Source organism: Oryzias latipes, chromosome 3, assembly GCF_053564925.1.
Source record: "Oryzias latipes strain Hd-rR chromosome 3, Olatipes_Hd-rR_3.1".
NCBI classification, from domain to species: domain Eukaryota; kingdom Metazoa; phylum Chordata; class Actinopteri; order Beloniformes; family Adrianichthyidae; genus Oryzias; species Oryzias latipes.
The window spans coordinates 4,244,893-4,264,464 of NC_136239.1; the positions used below are offsets into that span (position 1 = coordinate 4,244,893).

Here is a 19,572-nt window from a genome sequence, read left to right on the forward strand (position 1 = left end):
GCTGCCGCGTTTGAATGTTAACACGGCCGACGCTTCATCGACGCGTCGACATGTCTGCGTCAACACGTCTGCGCCGACACGTCAGCGCCAACGGCTTACAGGACAGCAGGAACAGTTTTCCATCCAGAGCTAACGTTGGCGCACCTTTGGTTAGTTCTCATGCCTTTGGATTAAAGGTGTGCGGAAATGTTCTTTTCTTTTCTAAGATTTGAATTCCAAACCTCCAGACAATGAAAATCTATCCTCCCAGAGAAATCAAGAGGACATGTCAACAGCGATCCTCAAAAGACGCTGGACGTAGATTGGACATGTGCTCAGGAGTGAAGAAACACAACCATAAAGACACCAGATGGAAAAAGAAAAAAGAGGATGGCCGAAGATCACCAGGCGTCAAACAGTAGAAGCCCAGCAGAAAGAATATAGACAGACCCGGGGAACCATCTACACCTTGGCCTGTGACCATCAGAAACAGAAAGATTTCATTGCTGCCCTAAGCGTCTCAAGGCGTAAAAGATGGTAAGAAGAGAAGGTTAGGTCCTTCCTCTAAAAGCCAGCAAACACCTATTATTAACAGCCATCAGACTGAGAGCAGCAGCAGTGCAAACTGTTCACATTTTTGATACAACTATAAAGTCAATTCCCAAGATGTCCGTATTTAGAAAACAATACTCTGTTTAACAATTCCTAATGTTTGTCTGCTTTATCTGCAGATCAAAGAACAAGTCTGATTCATCTGTCTGTGGGAGGGGCTGAGTTACCACTGCACCTGAATCTAAAAATGACTCAAAAATGAGTCAGACTCAGGTTTGGAATCCAGTCCGGTCATCTCCTCTAGTCCCTTCCTGGAAAGTCTGAAGAAAGCCTCAAAATAAAAGGGGAAAAAATGGAGAAAGACAGAGATCTGAGGGCCTTAGAGAAGGAAAACGGGACACGTGCCGTTATTTCCTGCATGTTTCCACTTCCTTTAAACACCTTTCAAAGGCTTGTCACTTTTTTATAAAAACAAGAAAATCAACTTTATCGGCTTTAAGTGTCATTCATTTGGTTCTGGTTAAGTTGTGTAATGTTCTACTAAATTTTGTAGCAGAGGGCCAAATCAGGAACTCCACATTAGACTGGGGGCCAATTTTGGTGGAAAAAAAGGATAAACAGAAAAAGTTGTTTTTAATAACTTAATGACCAAGTGTCATTTGTACAGTTAACCAGACCCTCCAGATGTTTTCCCAGTTGCGGTCAGAGGCTGCTGACAGACTTATTTCTTTAAACTTTTTCTTTTTTTCTGGACAAACAATGTCAGCTACTTTCAGCATACATTGTTTTTATAAACTCACCATCACTTCAGCGTTTGCCGGGTCATTTCCAAAGCCACAACGTAGCTACCAGCTTCTGTCACAGCTTCACTGGATTTAGCCATTTTTTAAACATCTGCTGTGCAGCATCGCCTCACCGTAGTTGTTGGAGCTTTTTGTTGCGCTCCATACCGGTAAATTTGTTATAGTTCTTATGATTCCGTCCGTCGGAAGACGTCCCTGGAAACAGGTTAGGGATGTGAAAAACACAGCCGTGTCTGATAAGAACCTAAGACGTCACCGACCAACCCTGAAACCTCAAAAATGCAGTGGATCATTACACAACAACACACAAACCAAAAGGCTAAAAAAAGACCTCTGGAGTAGAGGGCTGCATTGGGATTGGGTCCCGCCGGGTCCCGCGGGACCCAACGCAAATCTCGCGGGATTGGGCGGTTTGAATTGTACTGCGGGCGGGAGCGGGCGGCAAAAAAAAAACTCTGCGGGATCAGTTTTGCCATGAATATCTCATGAATATATAATAGTGGACTACGTTAGGCTGTGCGGCTGTTGGAGTCTTATGTACTGAAGCTCCGTGAAGGCACCAGGTAGAGACGCCCAATGGCCTCTGTCATCTAACCTGTTGTTGGGGGTGTGCAGCGCCCCGCCCCGCCTCTTAGAAATTGTGTTCTTTAAAGCCTGATACCGCGGTCTCGTATGGGCGGAGCTATCAGCTAAAGTTCTGGTCTGATCGCTGCATGGAGCGATGTGTGCATCAATGCATGGTAGACACGAAGAATGTGGAGAGATCAGGTTTATTATTTTAAAGAGTTCTACTTGGTAATCATGTTTCCATGTTTGAGTTCATAAAATCATCCCAGAGAAAGTCTCTGCTTCAACTCCCGCAGTGAAAGCTGCGTCTCAATCTGACGCCGTGTTTCCATCTCTCTGACAGAGTTTGAAGCCAAAGCCCCTCCCCCGCCTCTTTACCTGCTTTTCCTCTCTACCTGTTCACCTGTTCACATCCTCTGCAGCTTAGAGTTATTTTCCCCGCGCTCCCAGTGTGTTCTACACAGAGAGCGCAAAATACGGTCATAGCAGGTTAACACGTTAGTCGGAACGCTCTAGCGCAACAGAAGGATGAAAGAGCTGTCAATCTATCTGGCAACACTGCGCGGGATAAGGAAGAAGCAGAGGTTTCCTGACAGGGACATGATGTCAGTTGATGAAGCAGAAAAGAACCTCAAACGAGGTTCATCGTGTTCAGATCTGCGTGCCAATACCCCACTGAGGCGCAAAACAGCAAAAACGGGAAAAGGCTGAAGCTAAAAAAAAAAAAAGTATTTTTCCGTCAGGAAAAAATTAATTCATAGATTTTCAGCTCTGTTGAACCATTACAATGTTTTTCTTCCTGCAAATGACTTTGACCTGCATCTATCCCAGCTGGTTCAGCGCGCTTCAGGCCGTCTGTCTGCGCGCGGACACACGCACACTTTTTTTTACCGAACAGGATTTGTGAAAATATATTTAATGATTATGTTGCACATTACACAAAAGAGGAATGCATGAAAAGATGAGACTGGAGGAGGGACATGAATCTCTTTAATAATATCAATAAAAATACGTGTTTTTTTCTGCGGGACGGGAGACGATGCAAAATCAATGCATCTCTATTACTGTGCGGGACTAAATTCTATGAGTTTTGCGGGTGCGGGTGGGAGTGTAACGCATACGTTGCGGGAGCGGGCGGGATTGGTCAGAAATTTGGCGGGTGCGGGCGGGAGCGGGATGAAGAAAATAGTCCCGCGCAGGGCTCTACTCTGGAGGATTGAAAGTTCACGTCTGCCTGTCTCACGTCCAGCTATGCCTCGAACACACAGGGGAGTTTTCTCTTCTCCTCCCAGCATGCAGCAGGAGTCCTTTAGGACGTCCGCTCACAAAGAGCTATGCCCGACTCGGAGGTGCCAACAGCACCACGGCTGTGGCGATAAGCGCGGCAGTGCTCTCAGCCCGGCCGTTAGATCCCATTCATTCCCAATTCAGCAGAAGCTTTTATCCTGAGTGACTTTGCAGTTAATGCAGCGGAGACCAGGAGCTTCAGCACGCTGCTCATTCACGATTCAGAGTGAATTATGGGAGTCAAGCCCCGACCCACGGCTCACAGAACCAGGAAAGGGCCTTCAGACGGCCTGGGCACACTCAAACCTTTCAGGAAACATTTCCCGCCCAGACTCATCCTTCAGCTTCAGGTTTTGGTCGACGTTTCGACCCAAGTGTTTGTCCAGGAAAAGACGGAAGGGCACAGATTCCTGCTGTTTAGTCGGAGCAAGAGAGAAAACAGCTGGGCATCAAATGATTATTAAACGGTCACAACAGGAAGGCGGCGGGAACCTTTTCCCTGTCTGTCTGCTGTTGGAGCCGTGTCCGCATTTACGGAATTCCTCGCTCTTTTCAATCAAAAATGTTTTAAGAAAAGCCTCCTATGGCTCCGATGGTCCTCTTTTTGCTTCATTATTACGAGCTGATTGCAGCGACTCTGCCGTCTGTTCTCAACATGGATCGCTGTCCCTGAAACTAAAAGTCTTCTCTTCCTCTGAAAACAGGAGTTTGGACCTCAGAGCAACAGTCCGGTTCTCCTTCTCCTTAGCTGAGGTCCAATCCTTCTAAAACCATCTCTGGTTCAGGAACAAAGGCCACATTTGGACTTCATGTCTGTCATTTGAGGCTCTGACTCCAGCCTCGGTCTGCTTCCTGTGATGCTCTCACCTATTTCCACTTTCCACCAAACTTCCTCTTCTACTCACTTTACTGTTGAACCGGTTAGGAAACAGCGACAGTTTGTGTAGAAATGACATTTTGAGGCCTGCTCTTGACAACTTTTTATGTCTCATTTCTTTCTTTTTTTTTTAATCATCATGTTACATTTCACAAAGGTAGTTTTTAACCAATGGAATGAAAAGAGAGGATGACCCTTGTAACAATAATCGGTCAATGAAAACATACCAGTACATGTTAACACAGGTACTTTAGACAAAAAAACAACAACAAAAGAAATGAAACAAATACGAGAAAGGGAAATATGCAAGAACACTGTAGCTTACAACCCGGTTATGTATACCAGTGATGAAAGTCAGGTAAGGAAAAAATCCCTGAACTTTTCTTTGAGCGATATGGCGGGCACAGAGCGAAATTTTGGAAAAATACGTGGTCTTAGATGCATTCTGGTGCATTCTGGCAGCTAGTTATTCTCTTCTTTATCAAGAAACTAAGACTAATTGGAGCATCATGATTTGTCATTCAAACCCCTAGTTTGACTCTCCATTAAGGACTTGCTGGTCCCAAAAAAGAATTTGGAAAATTGCTCAAAGTAACACAATCCTACAATCTATGCTTTTCCTTAAAGCTGCAAAACATACAATTGCTAAAATATAGTAACATCAAAGCCCCAAATGGCAAAAAGAACACCAGTAACTATGATATTCTATGAAAATACCTCAGTTATTTATACATTATTTCTGCTTTACAAATGACTGATGTACAACATCCACTTGCACTGTTTTCTCAAACTATAATTACATCAAAATATGGGATCTGCTTTAAACTTTAATTCTATAACATAATACATCAATTCTTTAACACCAATACTAAGTAATCTGGGAAATATCAAAACAAACATACAAACTAAACTAAAGATTGTAAACATTATTTTTTAAGGGAGTGCGGGTCCAAACCATCAAATACTTATAATTAATGTCAACTATACTGAACTAAATCATGGTAATTAGGAAATACAAATAAATTAGATAAAGAAATGTATTCAAAATAAAAACTGAAACTCAAAACTAAAATTGAAATTATTTCAAAATGTGGTTTTGAGATTATTTTACACAAAAAAGTATTTGACCTACACTACCTTAAAAATCTTTTTTTTCCAGCCAAGACCACTTCAATTTGTTTTTTATCGTCTTCTCACAACTGAGGTCGTGACCACGCTAAATAATGACGATGCCTGCCATTATTTTAACACAAATTTGATCGCAAACTCTTCAGATGTGTTTGTGAAAGTTTAGCGTGGGTCCGCCAGTTTTGGTCTCTAGGGAAGCAAGTCACGCTGACCACGTGGTGCAGACAGAGCCAATCAGACCCATCGACGCATCCGAAAGCAACTAAAACGTCCCGTCATTGGTCAATTAGGCCGGGAAGACGACAGATGGCCACGACCATAGAGGAAGCGATCTGCGGATAAATATAGAAAATAAAGCTAAAATTAGCTGATTTCAGACCATTTTTTAATCCGGAAAGCGATTTGTCCGTAGAGATCAGGTCTTTATTTCCCGGAAAGTACGTTCGGTTTGCTCAAAAACCCGGATTTCCGGGAATTCCCGGAAGACTTTCATCACTGGTATACAGTTCCTGTAGATTACATACATTCAAGCATCTCACATCAGTCCTACACAAAGTCAGATCTTGACTGTCTGATTATCGTAGCCATCCTTTCCAAATAGAAATACATTCATCAAGTTCCAACTGGAGTGAAGGTGTCAGTTTCTCCATTTTATAGATGCTGAGCATCACCTTATCCCATTCTTCTGGTGATCGCCTCTTTACCTGCCAGCAACTCACTGCTTTAGTCATCAACCCTTTTCAAATTCACCATTTCAATCCTTTCCAGGTACAGAAGCTTTGTTTTCAGGACTAAAGCCTTCCTTTGTTTCCATCCAATACTGATTTGGGAACTTTCAAAAGGAACCGGTAAACATAGATCCCATATGTTCCACTGTGGCTCGATTTTGAAGTAGTGTTGCTCCAGTGTTGTTTTTTATGTAACTAACTACAGCACTACAGCAGCTAAACTGACCAGATGCTGGAGTCAAACATGGTGCAGCTGAGAGCAGACCACCTGGAGGGATTGGAACTCACAGAGGCTGGAATCCCAAAACTATCGATGGAGTCAAGTCAGAGTCATAACTCTGCCCAGGTCGTGCTTTATTGCAGAAAAAAGACTGTTTTCTCATGTCCCCCAGAGATATCTGAAAGAAAAACTTCACAGGAGATGGCGGCAGAGCACCAGCACCCGACGGCAGGTTCCCGCCCACTGACCCTGAAGCTCAGAAAACACATCAGAGAACCTCCTTCAGAAGATGTTTGGTTCTGAGTGCAGTGGATCAAAACGCTGCAACAACGTCTCCTTCATGCCTGCAAGACTCTCCTTGTTCTTTCTGCATGTGTGTTTGGCTTGGTGGGTAAGTAAAGCGGTACAGAGGAGAACAGTATTCCACTTTTTGCCGAGAAAAGCAAAGAAAAAGCATCGTCACCTGAGAACAGACGGTAAATATGAGAGGGCGCAGGGAGCATATGTCTTCATGAAATGGAATTATCTGAAGCAATAATCTGTTTAAAGGATCTGAAGAATCAATAGTCTGTATCTCTGAGCAGCAAAATCCAGTTTGGGCGCTTCACAACAAATACACATTTGTATTTGTTTCTAACAGAAGAATGAAATGTTCTGGAGGTTTCAGCAGAAACTGCTGCTAAGTGACAAACAGTGTGATGGTGACAGTCTGCTGAGAGCGACGGTCCAGCGGCAACAGCCGGATCAGACTGACGAGCAGCTGAGCTCATCTGACCCAAGTGTCCGGAATGCAGCTGGAGGTCACTAAAGGCTCCGTGAGGATGCAGATTACTGAGGGAATGCTCTTTCTTCTCTGCTCCTCCTTCTGCTTCTCCTGCGAGGAACCTTTGTGGATCTGACCCGCTGAGACGGAGAACTGGGATTCTTTTGTGCAGGTGAGGATCAACGGAAAGAAGCAGAAAGAGCTCAGTCTCAGGCTGACCGTCGGGTTTCCAGTTTACGACGCATCTGAACCCTTTCTGAAGGCAGCTCACCGTTCCACTTCAAAAGTTCTTTGTCTACCTCATCCTTAGGCCGATTCTCAATCATAAAAATATCTTCCAGTTTAAGTTTTTTGTCTTCTTTAGTGATTAACACTTAGAGAATTTTGCTTCTTGTATTGTAATCTGGAGGAGGAAACAACACTTTTAGGGCGTATATCATGGTGTTAAGCCGTTCAGAGTCAACTTTATCCATAAACATGGTCATATATTACCTTTGGCACACCAAAGAAGGATTTTCTATGAAAAAGAAGTTCATTTTCCAGTTCATTTTCCGACCTGAAAGTAAAACGGCTCCCTCTGATGCTCCGCCTTTCGCTCCGTGTGGGCGCCGCCCATTTCATGCAGCAGCGTGTCTGCGCTTCTCCCACGAAAACAAACAACATCCAAACTTTTGAGAAAATGGATGTGAATATTGTTCAGCCTTACAAAAGCAATTAGCCGCTCAGCGCTAGCTCCGCGTAGAAAGTGGACGTGTTGGTTAGCCTGGGGGCGGAGCTAGCAGCACAGACTGTTCTCACTTTCTGATGTCACTATGTGAGAACCCCCTCATCTGCGTGGACTGGGAGGGGGTGGTGCTCAGAGGGCAGATTTCTAGAGGAATAACTTAAAAATGCATGAATTGATCAAAATACCACTCTGGGGTTGTTTTTAGTGAGGAATAAACATTCTAAAACACTTAGGACACATTTGGTTCGCATAGAGTGAACCAGAGTTTGTTTCCTCCTAAAATGCGGATCAAATTTTCAGTCTGAATCCACCCAAGTGTCCCAGGTCTCATCCTGGTCTGGGACCAGGAGCCACTCTCAGACCCATCTTTCAAGGTGGTTTTAGTTCATTTCTAATCGGACTGAGCTTCGGTTCTCTCTAAGATTCCTCAGTCTGAAGACAATCCGTCCTCGGAGTGGAACAACTGAACCAAAAGGGCCACCGTAGCCGATGTAAACGGAGTAGGAATGTAGCAACATCTGAGCTGCGGAGAAATGGAAAGCAACGACTTTCATGTTATCAAACAGAAAAAACGTGATGGGATGAATTCAGACTAAGACTCCTTGTTATTCACAATCTAACTGTCAGAAACGCACACAGGATCCCTTCTTAGCCGTCGTCTTGCCATTAACCACTCTGCAGCATTTCTCCACCGGACCAAAGTAGAAATTGTTGAGCCTGACGTTGATGCGGATGTTTAAAAATGGCTCAAATATAAAGTCTGAAAGAACTGAACCGAGAAGGACTGAACTGGGAAGGAATCCATCATTTCTGCGTCCAGTTGCTTTGCCCCGCCCTGGTAATTCTTGAGCAATGACTGAAGAGATCTTTAGTCACATGGTTTTGTTTACCAGCTTTAGTCCGGAACAGGAGGAACCCCTGGATGGCCAGGTTCAGGACTCGATCCGGACCGGAGAGTTTTCTCATCTGAACACACCCTTAAAAGCTCAAAATGTGGATTTTTTTATGATACAGGTCCTTTATATTTAAAGTATTTTCTTTACCCCATCTGAGAACTGATTCACAGAAAACCTTCACAGGAAGGAAATAACAAAACCGTCATATTTAGATCATTTTTGCCGTTTCATTCCCACAGCTAACTGCTTAATGAGGTTCTCCTCAGCACTGAGCAGAGAAATGAGCAGCATTCAATCGAATGATGGAGATCCAGTACCCAGCTAAAAGGGGGAATTTGATGGAAACTAACTGCCTCTGACCTCCTAATTACACTGAATGCGGGGGCATCCGGGGGGAGGTGGCTGTATCAATGAAAAGGCCATCAGTCTGAAGGTCTGAAGCTCTTCATGAGCAGAACTTTAGCCCCATGGAGGGATTTCTGCCAGGACGTCCTTTCACTTTCACAGGAGGTTCTGCGGCTCCCGGACCCATCTTTGGTTCCGACAGAACCGCCGTTAGAGTGAAGATGAGAGCAGGGATGAAGGTGCAGCACATTCCACCTACATCAGTCAATACGGGATGTATTTTTAAACACGTGGCTGACAGCATGGCAGCGGCCGCCCGCCCCCATAGGACGCTGCACAGCTCGCCGTCTCCCATCACAGCCTGAACGCTGCAGCTCTCTAACGTCTGCCTCTGCCGGCCCGACACATTCTGCCCTCCTCGTTCTGTGACCACGGGCCATAAATATGTCCGCAATTACCCACAATGCCGTCGGGTGGGGGTTAATGGAGAAGCCATTAGCACAGACAGAGTGCAGCATTAGAGATGGGATGAAAGGTGAGAATGAGGAGTGGGAGGAGGACAGGACCTGAGGCACAGTCAGCTGATTCTGCTCATTAATTCTGTTCTTTATGACCCCCACCCCCGTCCCCACCCTCCTCAGGTATGTCAACAGTGAGTCTGGCTGCTGGCTGCAGAGGACTTCAGCTTCATCAAAGCGCCTCCCTGAAGGTCTGCAGCCGAGTGAGGAGCAGCTCCAGGTCTGGGGGAGGAGCTCAGGTGTTCTGTCCACAGGTGAGCTTCGCACTGAGCGACAGATGGGTCGTGGTTAACAGACATCTGAGTCTGAAGACGCCTGGACATCCCTGCGACCCCCACCACCCCCGCAGCTCCTGTCACTCTGACTCTGAGCCAAACCTGTCAGAAGTGCATTTCATAACGAAAAGTAGCTGACTGTTCAGTTCTTTGTCTCATGTGATTGCACTCAGGAGGAGGAGGAGGAGGACGGCAGACTCTTCCTCTTCTTTAGGCATGAGCTAAATTTGTACGCGGCACAGAAAACAGCTCGCCTGAGGTCCTGATGGGCTTTTAACGAATCCTCCCGCTTTACTGCTTTTACTGTCGGCTTTTATTAGACGGAGGATCAGCAGGAGCAAATGAATACATTTACATCCACTTTGAGATTTGTGTTTCTTCCTGGGATTTTATGCCAAAACAGGAAAATGCAGCAAAGTGCCAGCTGTGTGCTCTAATGAAAGTCGACTTTTATTCCCTCCTTAAAGTCAAAGCTTTCCCGTCTGCCATCAGAGGAGGAAGAACAAATCGAAAAAAGTGCCACTGCTTTCTCAACTTTATGGTCAAGATGCGAAATTAAATATATTATGAGTCCATCAGCTTACATTAAGGCTCACTCCACATCAGGATCCTGGAGAGCCTACCTTTGGAATATCGATCTGCCTTAATGGCTGGATCCACTTTTCCGTTCGCAGAGGGGAGGAGCTGCAGAACCAGAGTTGGTACTGAACTGGGACCGTTTGGAGCAGCCAGCGCTCCTGCTCCTCTGATGGAGCGGCACCACTCCCATGTTAGGATCCCTCCCAACAGCTCCAGTCCATTCAAGCAGAACCTCACATGATAAAGGAGCGTCTCACTGAACCTCCTGAAGGGATCCTTCTTTTCTGTTCAGCTCAGTCCAACGGACTCTGAAATGTCACAACATGCAGAAAGAATTCGATGGACTCCTCCTTTGGCACCTCTGCAGCATCAATGTCCCACTCCGATCATCTTCTGACCTATTTTGAGAGCGTTCCCTGTGGTCTTCCAATGATGCTGTATTTTTAGGCAAGATTTTAAAAAAACTGTGTCGTTTTGTGAGACGTGGTTTCTGCAGGGCGGGACTTCCCTTCTCCCCATTTTTACGCTCTCTCCTGCTGGCCGACAGCCCTTCACACCCCCACCTAACACTACCGGGGTACCAGTTCAGGTCCAGATTCCAGCTCAGGCCAGGAAAACAAAGAGGTTCATGGATCTATGGACGCATCAGAATGGAGCGGAGCAGGGACACTTTGGCTCCGCCCAGCGTTTTTCTACAAATCAAATACAATCTTTTTCAAAGGGCTTTTTTTTTTTTCCATCTGCCATCTTCAAAGTATTTAAACAAAGAAATACTCAAAAATGCCGTTTGAGCTGAACATTCTTCAGATATGTCCTCCGCCATCAGAGAAATGCTAAATGTTGGAAACACCCAAGAATACAACTTTTCTTGGAGTGGATCGGTAAACTCCCAGCACTGCCTCACTTTTGCTCCGCATTAACCAGGTTCAGCCACACTCCTCTGGCTCTTGAGCCACTTCACCACCAACAACAACAGCAGAAAAACAAAGGCGTGGGGGTCAAAGAACTTCACTGGCTGGCAGCTCTCCAAAGGTTTCACAGGAAGATTTGACACCATATTGCCTGTTTCAGGGAAGGCCCTGTGGTCTTGGCAGGATGATGCAGAGCCACAGCTTTGTAGCTTCACAGCAGCGTGGCTTCCTCCTGGACGTCTGACCTGACCTGACCTGCTGCTGCGGTCCACCGTTCTCCTACAGAGAACATTTGGAGCTTCACTAACGCCTTAAACCAGGACAGAACACCAAACCCCCAGGAGCTCAGAACCTCCAGGTCCAGGTGGTTTTCCAAAAGGAAGAGGAGCAGCTGGACAGTTGTAACCATAGCAACCATTTCAAGAAGCCCTGTTAGTGAACAAAAGTGTGAAAATCGGCATTGGCTGGTGGTGAGATGTGGAAGTCCTTCGATTTGGCTGAAGGGGTTTCATCCATGAAACCTCCGCACAGAGCCCCCAGATCCTCCGAACCTTTGTAGGAACCGGCCTAAAACAGGAAGGTGGAAGCACCACTTCCTGTGCTCACCCCCCCCCCCAGCAACAACGTCATGTGTTCACGCTGTCCAAACATCTGCATCACATACCGAAGAGCGGCACTTCCCCTCAGCTCGACTGTGTTCAGAACGCTTGGAAAGGGTTTTAATAGGTTTCCCAGGGACGCTCAGTGAAGGACTGAGAAAGTCTTGGAAGGTCAGAGGAGCTTTAGCTCGCTCGATGCAAGACGTTAAAAGTTTTAAAAGGAGAGTTTGGATTCAGAACAGGATTCCAAGTATTCTCCTTCCTGATCAATAAAACGTCAGAAAGCATCAAATGTCAGAAACAAAATAGCTCCTCTGGTAAGAAAAGAAGACTCTGCTGCATGTGTGTGTGTGCAGAACACGCCTGTGCACGTGATGACACACACACAGCCTCAGACCCACACACACACATAGGAGCGCGCACACACTGAGTTTATCTTCTCTGTCTTTTCATTCTACAGTTGGACACTGAGTAGAAAACCCAGAGTCCTGCTCGTCACTGAACTGAACGTCAGCTTTAGCGAAAACACCAAAACATCCCACCAAAGCTGTAGGGAGTGTCGAGGCCTGAAGGCCCTGCTCTGTGCCTGAACCTGAGCGGACGACCGTGTGAACTCCAGGGCAGATGGTCACTACTCCGAGTCCGGGTTAGCTGTTTGGGATTGGTGCAGCGGTTAATCCCAGAGGTGCTGGATGGAGCCGTCCCGTTACTGCGACTCTCGCCGTAAAATCCTTTTTTAATCTGCAGAGCTTAGTTTTGACACGCGAGAACACAAAGCCGCTCAGAACGGATCTAGGTTCTGTCAGGGTCAGGGGAACCTGTGACCCCAGTAAAGGCCAAACCCAATCACAGCGGGACAGCAGTGCTGGGACTGTGATCCTCAAATCATCCTGTTTGAGTGAATCTAAAGAATCCCATTAGATCCGTTTGATCCTGGAGTTTTGCTGATCCGGTCGCCCTTTGACCTCTGCCTGTTTTCTGACGTTGTATGCAGTTCATCATGGCATCGCTTTAGAAGGCAACAATGCACTCTACTGTTGAGTTATGAGCCATGAAAGAGGGTCATGTCTTAACGCAGGGGGTTGATCCGTACCAGTGCTTTGGGTTTGGGGTGTCCGGGCCAGTGAGGGGTCGCAGACAGGAGCAGCTGCACCTTAGCGGCTGGTTTCCACTGGTCCGTCTGCGGTACGTCTTCGTTGTGTTGACATCGCCTCCGTCACGCCTACATCTGACATCTGGCTCTCCAAACCGCAAGGCCAGCTTTACGCAGAAGTTATATGTCCAGTCTGTTGACACGTCAACAACGCAGCCAAAAGCCGGGCCCACCTGTGGGGCACACGCGAATGTTTGGCCTCCAGACAGCCTCTCATCCCCCGTAAGGGCGGTTGGGACGCAGGGGTCCATGTCCGCCCTAAGCGGGTCATCACATCGACGTACCTCAAACGGCTCTGAAGTCCGCCAAAGCTCATCAGCTTTTCATGGGCGATTTTGTCCGCAGCTGCAGCTGAAACTGAAACTGCAGCATCCGTTTCAGGACTAGAGAATCCGTGAAAACAACAACTCTCAGGTTTCCACAGAGACCTCCAGTCTCCTCTTCTCAGTCATCTGAGCTCTGTTTGGGAACCACAGACTCCTAGCCGTGTGCTGAAGACCCACAAGACATTTATCTGACAGAAAGTAATTAAAGACGCTGGAGCGCCACCCGACAGTCAGAACAAGCAGCTCTGAACGGCGGCGGCGGTCTCTACACGCCTGCTGAAACCCTCTCAGCATGCAGGGTCACACCCAGAGCGCCGCCAGAGCCCAGAGCCAGCACTGAGCCGCCGCTCGGCTGCAGGAACACGGAGCGGGGGACCGGGAGAGCTCTGTGGATGAGAGTCCCGGCCAAGTGCGGAGCAGGGGTCAGAGCGCGGCTGTCAGCGCTCCGCAGAAGCACATCAGAAATCAGGAACGAGGGCGGGAAGCAGCGTCTCTGCCTCCTCGCTGCTCCCTGTGCACGTCTGCAGCAACAAAACAAGGATGTGAGCGGAAAAGCAAAGACAGTGCAGATGCTGCTGAATGAGGGACGGCCGGCTTGGACCATGTATGACCCGTCAGAGCAGACGTTTTACGCACTACAGCAGAGATTTGAAGAGGAACTGAAACCCGACGAGCAGCCGCTCTGGGATTGTCGGGTTTCTCAGAAGAAAGGTCAGGTCTGGTTTCAGGTGTTTGACGGTTCCTGGTTATCAGACATGACAGGAACAGGCCGTGGTTTGTGAAGGGGCCCTCCCGGATGAATGCAAAGAGGACCCCCGATGCGTCTCATCTGCCACATCCCGGCCTGCACCGTGGCTTCACTGCAGCTCGTCACAGAACCAGGAGGCTGCAGCCTCAGCAGCAGCGGGGTGTTAAAGAAGGAACAGCTGTTACCGCGGCAGCCCAGAGGCAGACAGATGCCGCTCGCCTCCATGCAGGCCGGCCCTGGGCTCGCCGCGCGGCTCCACGTCTGCCACCGCTTCAGGAGGCCAGGGGGGGGTTCAAGAAGAATACGTTTCTGACAAACATTAGGAGAGCTGAAGCCAAACTTTCCCCTCCTGATCCCTAAAGCAGTGGCTCGGAGCGTCCAACCGCTTTGGAGAACCACAGCAGACCAATTTGGCTGGTGGCGGCCAGCTAGCAGCCTGAGGGTTGCCGGTTTGGATCTGCCCTCTTTCAGGAGTCTTTTAAAGGCCACAGCAAGAAGACAAGTGATGGCTGCTGAAGCTGAGACCATCAGTGTCACCGTCCAGCTCCATCTTTTTAAAGTGTCCTGACTCCTAATGGCACAAATGAGGAGGATATTGTTTGCCTGTCTTTCCCTCAGGTTTGGGTTTCTGCTCCTTCTGACTGCTGACATGAAACAGGAGAATCCTGAGCAGAACCCCTCATGAGGTCTGTGAGGAGAGTGAACACCAGCAGCCAGCCTGGGTTCTGATCTGACTGGAGGCAGAAGATGCACTGACAGAGAATCAGAACCTCACCAGACGACCAGAACCTCACCAGACGATCAGAACTTCACCAAACGACCAGAACCTCACCAGACGACCAGAACCTCACCAGATGATCAGAACCTCACCAGACGATCAGAACTTCACCAGACGATCAGAACCTCACCAGACGATCAGAACCTCACCAGACGACCAGAACCTCACCAGATGATCAGAACCTCACCAGATGATCAGAACCTCACCAGACGACCAGAACCTCACCAGATGATCAGAACCTCACCAGATGATCAGAACCTCACCAGACGACCAGAACCTCACCAGATGATCAGAACCTCACCAGACGACCAGAACCTCACCAGATGACCAGAACCTCACCAGATGATCAGAACCTCACCAGATGATCAGAACCTCACCAGACGACCAGAACCTCACCAGACGATCAGAACCTCACCAGACGATCAGAACCTCACCAGATGATCAGAACCTCACCAGACGACCAGAACCTCACCAGACGATCAGAACCTCACCAGACGATCAGAACCTCACCAGATGATCAGAACCTCACCAGACGACCAGAACCTCACCAGACGATCAGAACCTCACCAGATGATCAGAACCTCACCAGACGACCAGAACCTCACCAGACGATCAGAACCATACCAGAGGACCAACAGGAACCCAAAAGAGTGGATTTAATCCAGAGGAGCAGAACAACTTTTTCCTTCAGACGAGTTTGGACTCAAATGTTCTCCTACAGTGGAGTAGGGGGGGGGGGGGGTCTCAGCGGCTGAAGAGGATGGACCCCAGCTGGACCGGATCCAGAGAACAGGTCACCGGGACCCGACCACCACCACCGCGCGCGCGCGCCTGCACCCTCCACCAGAGCAAGGCGACTGCAGCATCTCACCTGCGTGTGCGCGTCAGCGTTCCCGCTTCCTGCCGAGTCCCGGGGCGTCCGTCATCATCCCGCACACACCCGCGTGCGCACGGCGACCCAATCCACGAGGAGCTGCAGCCACAGACCGGCTGCTCCGGACTCACTGACGGGGGCAGCGGCGCCAGCAGCCCCGCAACAGCGCCCCGCGCGCACGCGCACAGCAGAGGGAGCGACGCGCAAAGCCCCGCAGCTCGGTCACGACCAGAACCCGAACCGCAGCCCGGAGACGGCTGTCACATCCGGTGTCCGCCGGTCAGCGGAGGCTTCAGTTCAGTGAACTCCTGCTGCTCACAGGGAGGCGGGCCTCCGCTCACGCCCCGCCCACCAGGCGCAACCAGCCAATGGCATGCTTTCTCTCTCTCTTTCCCTCTCTCTTTCTCTCGTGTCTCACATTTTGCCTCTCGGGCGCGCGCGCGCGCTTTCGGTGATGCTCGTTCCACAGCTGACAGCATCTCGCCCCGCCTGGCCAATGGTTGTTAGGAGACACAAAATCGCGAGACAAACACACAACTAAGCGTGTCAGACGGAGCACGCGCGACCGAGCACGCGCCAATTGTCCTTTTTTGTCTGTCAGGATTCAGTTCGATGGATGAACCTCTGAAGCGAAATGCGCAGAAGACCTGCAGGTCTACCAGAAATGACGTTTCTTCAATAATAAACAGAAACAGCTCATTCGCGGTGACAGGGGCGGACTTACCATGGGGCAAAGGTGAACCTCGGCCCCCAACTCTCTAGGGTCCCCGAGCTGAACAATTGGGAAAAAGGGACTAAAATAAATTTTACACCCATCATTTAACTCTGTCTTGACAAAAGCCCCCCAAATCACTGAGCGGGCATAAGATTGATCATGTAAAAGTGTTTGGTGCTCCCCCGTCCTTCTGCAGCAATGGTATAATCCAGTCAACAGCAAGTCCAGAGACTCACAAGTTAGCAAACAGAGTCAGCATTGGCAGACTGGGCGGTTTCCAGATCAATGGGCAGTTTTTATTCTGACTATGGGCTAAAAATGACTTTAGGTGGATGGACATAATTTGGACGGGTTTGGGATTGGTTCTGCAGGAAAGTGCGGTCTGGGGAGAGACAGGTGATGGGCAGTGCTTCACCTGTCGTCTTCCTCACCTGCCATCAGGAGATGCAGAGCCTACTAAATAATAATAATAATAATAATAATAATATAGCTTCCGCTTCCGTCCAGAGACGTTCTGTACTTAAGCCAGCTGTGTCTCTGGATGGCGGTGAGCTCATCTCCATTCTTGCCTTCAGCTCTTCTGCTTTACCAGGTGCTGGGTGCTGCAGCTTCCATTTTTCACACAAACTGCTTTCTTCTCCTTATCTCCCACTCCTGTTCCTTTGCAACCGGAGCATCATAATGCCAAACTAGAGTGATTTCAGTTCAGTCATGCTGTTCCTGCCATCAACAGCCTGCTGCTTTAGCAGACTGCTCTCTATCATGACGACCTTCCGGACTCTTCATCTGCCTTTCTAGTGAAGGTGCGACATGTTTTCGAGAGCTTTTCCGTCACCCCGGCTCTCTGTAAAGCTGAATTCAACTTCTCCAACAGCCTCCCGGTGCTATGATTGCACCTGCCCGCCGTCATTCTCATGAGTGGAAGTCGCTCCTCGGACTGATTCCTTCCTCCTCCTGAAACCTTCTTTCAAGCTCTGATAAGAGGTTCTGTCACCACTAGAAATGCACGAATGAGACGGCTCAAACTGTTTGAATAAATGCTATATTAACCCACGTTCATGTTGTTTTTAAGTAATGATGACTGAAAAAAGCCACACGTTTATCAACACTTTAAAAAAGCCCCAAAAAGGTAGAAAGTCAAGGCTAAAAGCAGTTTTGAATCCAAACCACTTTTTAATAATATATAATTAAATCAAACGTGTCTAAACTGTAAACAATTCAAATTCATGACCATTTTGAAATGCAAATGTGGAAAGGCCAAGTTTCAGCTGAAATGTTCTCAAAAAGCTCCAACCTTTAAGGGATTAAAGGTTTGTACATTCATTTTTAAATAAAGTCTATCACATGCATCTGTTCAGGTGCAGGGGTGGGGGTGGGGGTGGGGTCACGACACGCTTGGGACCTGAATGCCGGTAACAGTGAAATGCAGGAAGTCCAAAGACCTCAAACTTTCTCTGAAGTTGGTCTTCTTTCCGTCACGCTTCCTGTAAACATGAGAGGACAAACAAACACGTTTTTTCTCTGGAATCCATAATTTATGACCACCTGCTCAGGCTGCGTGGGGGGGGGGGGGGCACCTTGGGGAGTCACCTCCACACAATCTGTCCATTCAGGCAAACTTCCTTCACAGCACAAACTGCTGAAGCTGGAGCTCCTCCTCTGCAGATCGTGCATGTGTCAGACCCAAACGGGACTGTTCCTTTTCATCTGCTGTTGGTGGACAGGAGACGATGTCAGCAGGACGCAGAAAACACCGACACAAAAACACGTCAAAGCAATAAAACTCAAGACAACGGGAGGTGGGATGAACGCCTGCCTGATGTTGGCTGAGGTGATGTTCAAAGGTCTTCTGGACGGAGTGAAAGACGTTTCAGAAAGAAAACCCACAAACAGTACAGCTCAGTACAGGTAGTACTGTATCTGTACAGCAGAACCTGTGGTACAGTGCAGGTTCTGCTGTGGCGGACCTCTAAGTCTCCTCTGAAAGACTCTTTGGTCTGTGATCAGCGTGACGAAGGGGGACGTGGGAGCCACGCCCAAAGGGGTTTTTGCAAAGTAAATCAAAATTAGTTTTCAAGTTCAGTTTATTGTTTTATTTTGGAGTTTTGCTGAGAAAGTTCCTTCAACGGAAACTCACCTCTGTAGTGTTTTGTGTTTTTGTTGGGTCGAACAGAGGAAAGTTTAAAGCAGTTGATGGAAGTTTCTACTGCATCCGGACAGCAGCTGTGCCTGCTGGGAAAATATGCTGACTCAGGTTCCTCACTGGAAAGGTCGAATCTGAATATGACACCCAGAAACAGCCTTTCAACAAGGAGGACACTCCTGTTTGAATGCACTGAATCGACAAAAAGTTGGAGAGGAAAACGACGTTGGAGCTGAGAAAATCTGCTGACGTGCTTTGGGTTTTATTCTACATCTTCCAAACGCTTCTTTGTTCTGATCCTGTCTTTGTTTAAGATGTCGCTGCAGGTCATGAGGTCATGTTAGTCCGCTCTGTGTGGTGATGAGCATCACGCCTTCACTCTGATGTATGACGGAACACAGATGATGAAGGGTCTGGTCTTCGACTCTGCTCTTTCGCTGCAGTCTGTGTCGAGGAAACAAGCAGTCAGTAAAAAACCCTGTTTGACAGAATTAAGGTTAGAAAGTGACGTTGAACTGAATGCAGGTGGAAAACAGGGGAAACACAAAAGGGGCGACCTGTGGAGAATTTTGCTTTACCCTTTGTTTCATATCTGACCCACACATTTCTGTCAGAAGCAGCATCCAAACTTACCTTAAGAACCCATTTTATAGAACTTGGTCCTCAATTTCTGCCCTGTAATTCACCATTCTTCCACTAGGGACAGTAGAGGGGCTTTTCCTGCCCATTTCCAAATGGCTGCTTCCATCAGATCTCAGAAACACGATTAGCAGGAAAAGTTTGGCCAATTTTCGTTACTTTATGGTGAGGACAACTCATTTGTTGTTTATTTCAAATGAAAACTTGGGTTGATTGTAAAATCTGTTGATAATGACTTCTTTATTCTAGAGAGGCGCCAGTTGAGGTGCAAACTCAGGCATCTGGTCCAGATGGCTTCTGAAAGCCTCTGGGGAGGTGTTCCGGGCTTGTCCCACTGGGCGTATAGGCCCCGGGGAGACTACCTCTCCCGGCTGTCCTGAAGGTCTCGTGGTCCCCCCGGAGGAGCTGGAGCAAGTGAACGGGGAGAGGGAAGTCTGGCCAT

The 19,572-nt window shown here is 48.0% G+C and overlaps 1 protein-coding gene across 3 annotated transcripts in view; it reads right to left on the reverse strand.

Moving 5' to 3' along the window:
* large2 (LARGE xylosyl- and glucuronyltransferase 2) overlaps window positions 1-15,957 on the reverse strand; it is a 110,788-nt gene extending 94,831 nt beyond the window's left edge. For 2 of the 3 annotated variants that reach the window (XM_023950611.2, XM_023950607.2), the window contains exon 1: window positions 15,631-15,935. The gene's annotated coding sequence lies outside the window, so the exon portion shown is untranslated. Of the gene's footprint in view, window positions 1-15,630 lie in introns of all 3 variants that reach the window. The other variant, XM_023950603.2, reaches the window with a different exon arrangement.
* Window positions 15,958-19,572: the final 3,615 nt, after the last annotated feature.